This window comes from Leuciscus leuciscus (genome assembly GCF_965113295.1).
Source record: "Leuciscus leuciscus genome assembly, chromosome: 24".
Classification (NCBI taxonomy): Eukaryota; Metazoa; Chordata; class Actinopteri; order Cypriniformes; family Leuciscidae; genus Leuciscus; species Leuciscus leuciscus.
In genome coordinates this window covers 3591892-3599024 of record NC_138723.1, presented here as the reverse complement: position 1 = coordinate 3599024, position 7133 = coordinate 3591892, and the positions used below count along the sequence as shown (strand labels likewise).

Below are 7133 nucleotides of genomic sequence, written 5' to 3'. Positions count from 1 at the left end.
GTTGCTTGATGTAACAATATATAGTGTAAATTATAAATTGTGCTTGACATTTGTGCTGGCTACAGTATACAGGCCACCATTAACTTTATCAAAGGCGGTATCCTCACAACTATGTTCCTTTTTAGAAAGAAATTATATCTGCGAGGACATGACATCAACATTGATTCCATGTGACAATATTAGATCTAGAGTATGATAACGACAATGAGTAGGTCCTGACACGTGTTGTCTAACTCCAATAGAGTTCAGAATGTATTTAAATGCCAATCCCAATGCATCTTTTTCATTATCTACATGTATATTAAAATCACCAACGATTAGGACTTTATCTGCAGCCAATACTGACTCTAATAGAAAGTCAGCAAATCCTTTGATAAAGTCTGTATGGTTCCCTGGTGGCCTGTATACAGTAGCCAGCACAAATCTCAAACGTGATTTATCATTTACACTAGATAGTGTTACATTAAGCACCAACACTTCAAAAGAATTATATTTAAAACAAGACTTCTCAGTAATTCTGAAGACATTACTATTCGGTTGTTAAGTCGTGACGTAACCACTCTCCGATAATACTCTTTCCGGGTCCAAAGTCCAGGTCCTCTCTACCTACCGCTTTCGCTAGTGTTTTGGTTATTATTGAGTGTTTTTACAATGCCGCAGTGCTGTGTCCCGTGTCCCGAGCTAACTCACTTCAACCTCGTAAATCTTCTTTTTCATTGATGCCTGGACTCTACCCTTAATTATGCCACCTGAGTGATGAGCTACACTAACCACTCTGTTGGTGTTAAAGGAATTTAAACCCTTTTTGACCGCCAAGGGTGCCTCACTAAGGACGTGATCGTAAATAAATTTACAGGTTTCACCATTGTTATTTCTGGACGAGAGGAGCGCTTGGACCCGGAAAGGCTAAACGTCTCGCGTGACGTCAGACTTAACAATCTTGCGTTTCAGACGAGGTTCATGTTTATAACAATAATCTTGCGGGGTGGACTCATTTAAAGTAATGTAATCGTCTGGTTTTAGCCAGGTTTCTGTCAAACACAGCACATCTAGGTTATTATCTGAAATCATATCATTAACAATGAGTGCTTTTGAAGTAAGGGATCGAATATTCAGCAACCCGAGCTTTATAATTTGTATTGTATGTTTTTTATTTGTTGAACATCAATACAAATTTTACTCTTAAATGGGTTTGGAAGTTTTTTGTATGTCCTAACTCGGGGAACAGACAGTCTCTATATGATGATATCTAGGTGAAAGAGGCTCTATGTGATGGGATTTATCTGACCTTGGTGACGTGAGACAGCTAGCAGACGGTCGGTTTAGCCAGTCTATCTGCTTCCTGACCTGAGCCACAATTCATGTTTGAGGTCTAAGACTATGTGCCATATTACTAGAGAAGAGCGGCACCATCCCAGGAGGGATGAATACCATCTCTTTTCAACAGGTCAGGTCTGCCCCAAAAACTTTTCCAATTGTCTATGAACCCTATATTATTTTGCAGACACCACTTAAACAGCCAGCCATTGAGTGAGGACAATCTACCAAGTATCTCATCACTCCTGCAAATTAATATTATTCAACATATCCCAGGCTTTCTACAGAAAACATTCAAAAGTAACCCCCTTTGTAAACGTGAACATTTTCATAAGCAACTCATTTAATTAAAAAATTTTTCCTCAGTAACTGTAACGGATTAAACTGCATAACTCTGTTACATGTTACTAGTTACTCCCCAACACTGTTGGAAGTAGTAAAAGCAGCAGGAAGTAGTGTTTTCCAGTTAAAGTGGCTAACTGTCTTATTGCCTCAAAGCATTTGAAAGAACAAAACAAAAAAAGTGAAAGTTGAGGTAATGAGTAATATAGTTACCATAATTATGAGATATTAAATTGTAAAAAGGTGTTCATGTTCTCATAATTCCAGCTTGTAAGCGGATACTTCTGACAGCTCCTACTTGTACCACCTGACCGCTGCAGATTCATCTAGGCGTTGATAGTGGTTGCCATAGAAATGCATAATTCCCAGTCGGAGAAAAGCTCACAATAGTTTCGATGACAGTGACACTGCTTAGTTCTCTTACGAGAGGTCTCTCGTACTTGCGTAAGATATCTTACGCTAGGGGAAAACCTCTTTTCCTCGAGATATTGAAGCCAAAAATTATCCTTAATTTTGCAATAATGTAAAACGCATTGCAGCAGCATGCAGACATGGGCGAGACAGCTCGCGCGCCCATTGGCTGCTCTGCGGCAACTGCACCAGCCTATCGATAAAGGCTCCTCATGACGTCAGAACCAATGAGGGCGCTTCGCGCCCATTACGTCATGTCCCGCCGAAATCGGGTGGGGCCAGGGCTATAAATACGGCCCAGAGAGGCTGGTTTGGTCAGTTTTTCATCTCTTCAGCGGGCCTTCGCATCGCTGGATCCTGAGAGGAAGCCGCGCCGTCTGAGTCAAGCACCCAGCGGGATTAGTGCATCTGAAGCTGCTGGTCGACATCTCGCCGCCTTCAGTCGCCGTTTCTGCTGACGCTTTCCGGCGTACATATCTTTTTCTCTTCTACTGTGTTTTGTGTATGTGTGTTCGCCGCCGCGACACACACTCTCATTGCACTAAAAGAGCCGGGCGTCTTTTTCAAGACGCCCCTTTCCCCCCCAACCCGCAAAGCTCGCCGGTGCGCCCGCTTGCCTTGCCTGCTTGGAGGATGATACCTGCTCTCCCTCTGTTCGAGCCGCGCAAACCGCGCCGTTCACAGGGGATGTCAGGAGCGGACGGTCACGGGGCTAGCTTTCTCTCTCCCTCTGTTCGAGCCGCGCAAAATGCGCCGTTCACAGGCTGGAAGCGGACGGTCGGGGTTAGTTTTTCTTTACATACAAGAAAGCTACCCTGCCTCTGCGCCCCATTCACGCGTCAATGACCAGCGAAAGGAGAAAATTGTGTTTTAGTCCCGCCGAGGCTGGACTGACCTGAAATTTCTCACACATTTCTCAGTTCCCTGATCAGGCGACTGGAAATATAAATATTGCAGCGCCGGCAAGCAAACGCCGAAGAAAACATGTTGACGCTCTTATATGCTCGTGCATCTGAAAGCCTTTGTGTTCCCCCCTGTGGCTCAGTGGCGGAATCTTTGGTTTTTCACACGAGAGACCGATGTTCGAATCTCGGTCTAACGGCAGTTTAATTATGCCTCCAATGCTTCGCTCTGTCAGTTCCCTGAAAGGCGACTGCAGATGTGCATTTTGCAGCCAACGAGCGCGTTGTACAACCCACTCGCCTGCACCCAAACACCGTTTCTATGGTTTCCGTGCGTCACTGCCTCCATTCTCACACATTTCTCTGGAAATGTCAATATTGCAGTGGACGAGTCTATTGTAATACACGCACACCTGCAAACAAACGCCAGCATGTTGACGCTCTCTGTTTCTATGGCAACTTCTCGCTCGTTCAGTTCCAGTAAATGCGACTGTTCCAGTGTATTCTGCAGTAAACAAGTCGGCGACACAGCCCGCTTGCCTGCACACAAACGCCGCTTTACGGCTACCCAGATAAATCCCATAGTGTATTTTCTGGTGTTCCGGCCACGGCCGATGGTGTTATGAGTGTAGACAAAATGCCCACTGCCCAGTGCTCATTCCTACACAGAAACACAGCCCGTCGCACAGGGCTCGCGCACATGAAATCGACCCAGATCGATTGCGCATTAAATGTGGTAAATGTGCCCACTGCCCAGTGCCCACAAACACTATGTTCTGCATGTCTCAAGGTTTCTGTAAAACGAAACCAACATGCATTCACTCTGCTCAGGCAGACAATGCTCTCAGTGTTGTAAATGTGCCCGCTATCCCACGCCCACATTCACACATAGACATGACAGGTCTTACGGGACTCGCCCAGCCCTCCCCCTCTCGGTTGACCACCGCAGAGGAGTCGAGCGCGGGCAATCTGCCCGCTGTTATCAGCGCGCCCCCTGCCTCAAATGTCATAAGCGCGACGCTTATGTTGCAGCACACTGAAGCCCCTCTGTCGCTGAGCGACCAGAGCGCGCTTCGCATTCAACCCCTAGCCATTCGTGCAAACGCATGGGCAAGGCTACCCGGGGTTTCGAAGTGGGTGCTAGACATTATAGAAAGAGGCTATTCGCTACAGTTCGGTCGACGCCCGCAACGCAAAGCGGCGCGAATCGATACTACGGTGAAAAAGGAAGTAGCACACCTACTTCGGGCCGAAATAGCGAAGTTACTGAGCAAAGCGGCTATAGAACCCCTATCACAAGCTCAGAGCGAAGGGGGCATGTACAGCAGATATTTTCTGGTACCCAAAAAAAAAAAAAAAAAAAAAGACGGGGGTCTCAGACCCATTTTAGATCTAAGACGACTAAACAAAGCACTTCTGAAACGACGGTTCAGAATGCTCACGACCAAGAAAATCCTCTCGCAAATTTGCCAAGGGGACTGGTTCATGTCGATAGATCTGAAAGACGCTTATTTTCAAATACAAATAGCGTCACGTCACAGGCGATTTTTGAGATTCGCCTTCGAGGGCCAGGCATATCAGTACACAGTCCTGCCATTCGGCCTATCCCTGGCACCTCGCGTATTCACGATGTGCATGGATGCAGCGCTCGCACCCCTCAGGCTCCGAGGCATACGAGTGCTGAATTATTTGGACGATTGGCTGGTTCTAGCTCGATCACAGTCGGAGCTCATAGAACACAGGACCATATTACTCGATCACCTCGAGAATTTAGGTCTCAGTCAATTGGGCAAAGAGTTCACTGTCTCCCAGTCAGAAAATATCTTTTCTGGGCACAGATCTGGACTCGCTGTCTATGACAGCACAGCTGTCACGCAGCGCAGACTAAGTATTCAGCGCATGACAGATTTTTCGCCACGGCGCTTTAGTCCCGCTCAAAAAGTTTCAAAGGATGCTGGGTCTCATGGCTTCAGCAACCTCAGTGCTTCAGCTGGGTCTGCTTCGCATGCGCCCGCTGCAGTATTGGTTGAAAGCGCGCGCCGCGCAGAGCTTGGACCTCCGGTCTCGCGCGCCTCAAGGTCGATCAGAAATGCGTCGCAGCTCTGAAACCTTGGACAGTGACCGACTGGTACCGGTCAGGTGTAAGCCTGGGGACTTCCTCGAGTGTGAAGGTGGTGTCTACGGACGCCTCAACCTCGGGATGGGGAGCGCTGCTCGAGGGCAGACCGTTATTCGGCCAGTGGTCGGAACGGGAAAAGCTTCTGCATATAAACTGCCTGGAAATGATGGCAGTCGACAACGCGCTGAGGCGCTTTTGTCCTTAGATAAAAAGACACCACGTCTTGGTCCGTTCGGACAACATGTCAGTGGTGGCTTATATAAATCACCAAGGAGGTATCAGATCCAGAATCCTTCACAGGCTGACGGAACGCCTCCTGGTCTGGGCTCAGCACAATCTGCGCTCGCTCAGGGCAGCGCATGTGCCCGGCCATCTGAATGTGGGACCAGACAGACTGTCCAGAAACAATCTGCCGACAGGAGAATGGTCTTTACATCCACAGACAGTCAAAATGCTATGGAGGACATTTGGCAGAGCGGAAAAATACCTATTTGCGTCTCAAGAGAACGCTCATTGTCAGGAATTCTTCTCCAAGTGCAGGGATGCGCTGGCTCACGTCTGGCCCCGCTGCCCGCTCTATGCGTTTCCCCCTGTCACGCTCCTACCCCAGGTGTTAGAGCGAATCAGGGAGAGCGGATGCCCAGTGCTACTCGTCGCCCCATTTTGGACAAATCAAGTCTGGTTTCCAGTCCTGATGCAGCTGACGAGTACCGCCCCGTGGCCGATACTGGTGAGGAGGGATCTCCTCTCGCAGGCGAACGGCTCGATCTGGCATCCTCGCCCGGAGCTTTGGTCCCTACATGTGTGGGCCATCAACGGGTACCCGTTAACCTCCCAGCGGGAGTGTTAAACACGATCACGCAGGCTAGAGCTCCATCTACGAGGCGGCTCTATTCCTCAAAATGGTCTGTGTTCACTAGTACCCCTTTTCCACCAACAAGAACCGGGTGCTGGTTCAGAGCTAGAGCTATTGCCAGTTCGGAGTTGGTTCGACTGACGAACCGGTTTGCGTTTCCACCGGCCAGAGAGCCACAACAGAGCTATATCTTACGTCACTGCATACGTATCATGTTGCCCAGCAACGCTAGCGCGGCAGCGCCAAACACAAACACACCAGACTTGTTCCAGATGCATCGGCTTCTCGCAGAACGATCAGCACATGAAATCAAAGCACTGCGAAAGCGATCAAAAAGCACAAGGAGTCGTATGATCTCCAAACACTCCCGCAGCTCTGATCGGTCCACGCTGCTCCGATGCATCTCGAACAAGGCATCAACAATAATAGACGTTGCGTTACTATGGATGCTCATGGGTTTGCGAAAATAAATCGGCATCCAAACACGGCGAATCCAACGCGTTCGTGCAGCTCGCCGTAACTTACAGAGACGGATATTATAATCGAGCTGCTATTAGCTCGACTAGCTGCTATTTAAAAATGGCGGTCACAAGTTTCTCTTCAGTCTTGTTGGCCACGGTAACCCCGCCCCCAGCCTCTGACGCAAGCGGTTCTTTCTTGGCTCCGTTCTAGACCCTGCAATGATTTGGTGCTACTTAAGAACCACTTTTACTGGTTCGGAGCTGGTGCTTTGGCGGTGGAAAAACAAAGAACCGATTTGAAACTAGGCTCTGGCTCCGAACCAGCACCAGCTCTGCCTTGGTGGAAAAGGGGTATAGCTGGTGTACAGCGAGTGGCACTTCACCCTCACGCTGTGGGGTGCCGGAGGTTCTCTCCTTTTTACAAGAGCTTCTGGATAAGAGCAGAACCCCATCCACGCTCAAAGTTTATGTGGCGGCCATAGCAGCGTTCGCTGAACCACCGCTTGGCCAGTCATTAGGAAAGAACGATCTGGTCATTCGCTTCCTTAGAGGAGCTAAGAGGCTGAACCCTCCCAGACCACCCTCAGTTCCCGTTTGGGACCTTTCCACGGTTCTGGAAGCCATGAAAGGTGCCCCATTCGAGCCAATACAGTCAATAGACCTGAAACTCTTGTCTTTCAAAACAGTGTTTCTTCTGGCTCTCGCTTCAGTGAAGCGAATAGGGG

The 7133-nt window shown here is 48.6% G+C and overlaps 1 protein-coding gene and 1 long non-coding RNA gene across 2 annotated transcripts in view; both read left to right on the top strand.

The window, feature by feature from the left end:
- Nucleotides 1-1187, top strand: part of cUnh5orf63 (chromosome Un C5orf63 homolog) — a 7554-nt gene extending 6367 nt beyond the window's left edge. The window contains exon 4 of the mRNA XM_082157404.1: nt 1-1187. This exon is cut by the window's left edge and continues 1059 nt beyond it. The gene's annotated coding sequence lies outside the window, so the exon portion shown is untranslated.
- Nucleotides 1-7133, top strand: part of LOC309488959 — a 217475-nt gene that overhangs the window by 161432 nt on the left and 48910 nt on the right. The gene's annotated exons all lie outside the window — the stretch shown is intronic.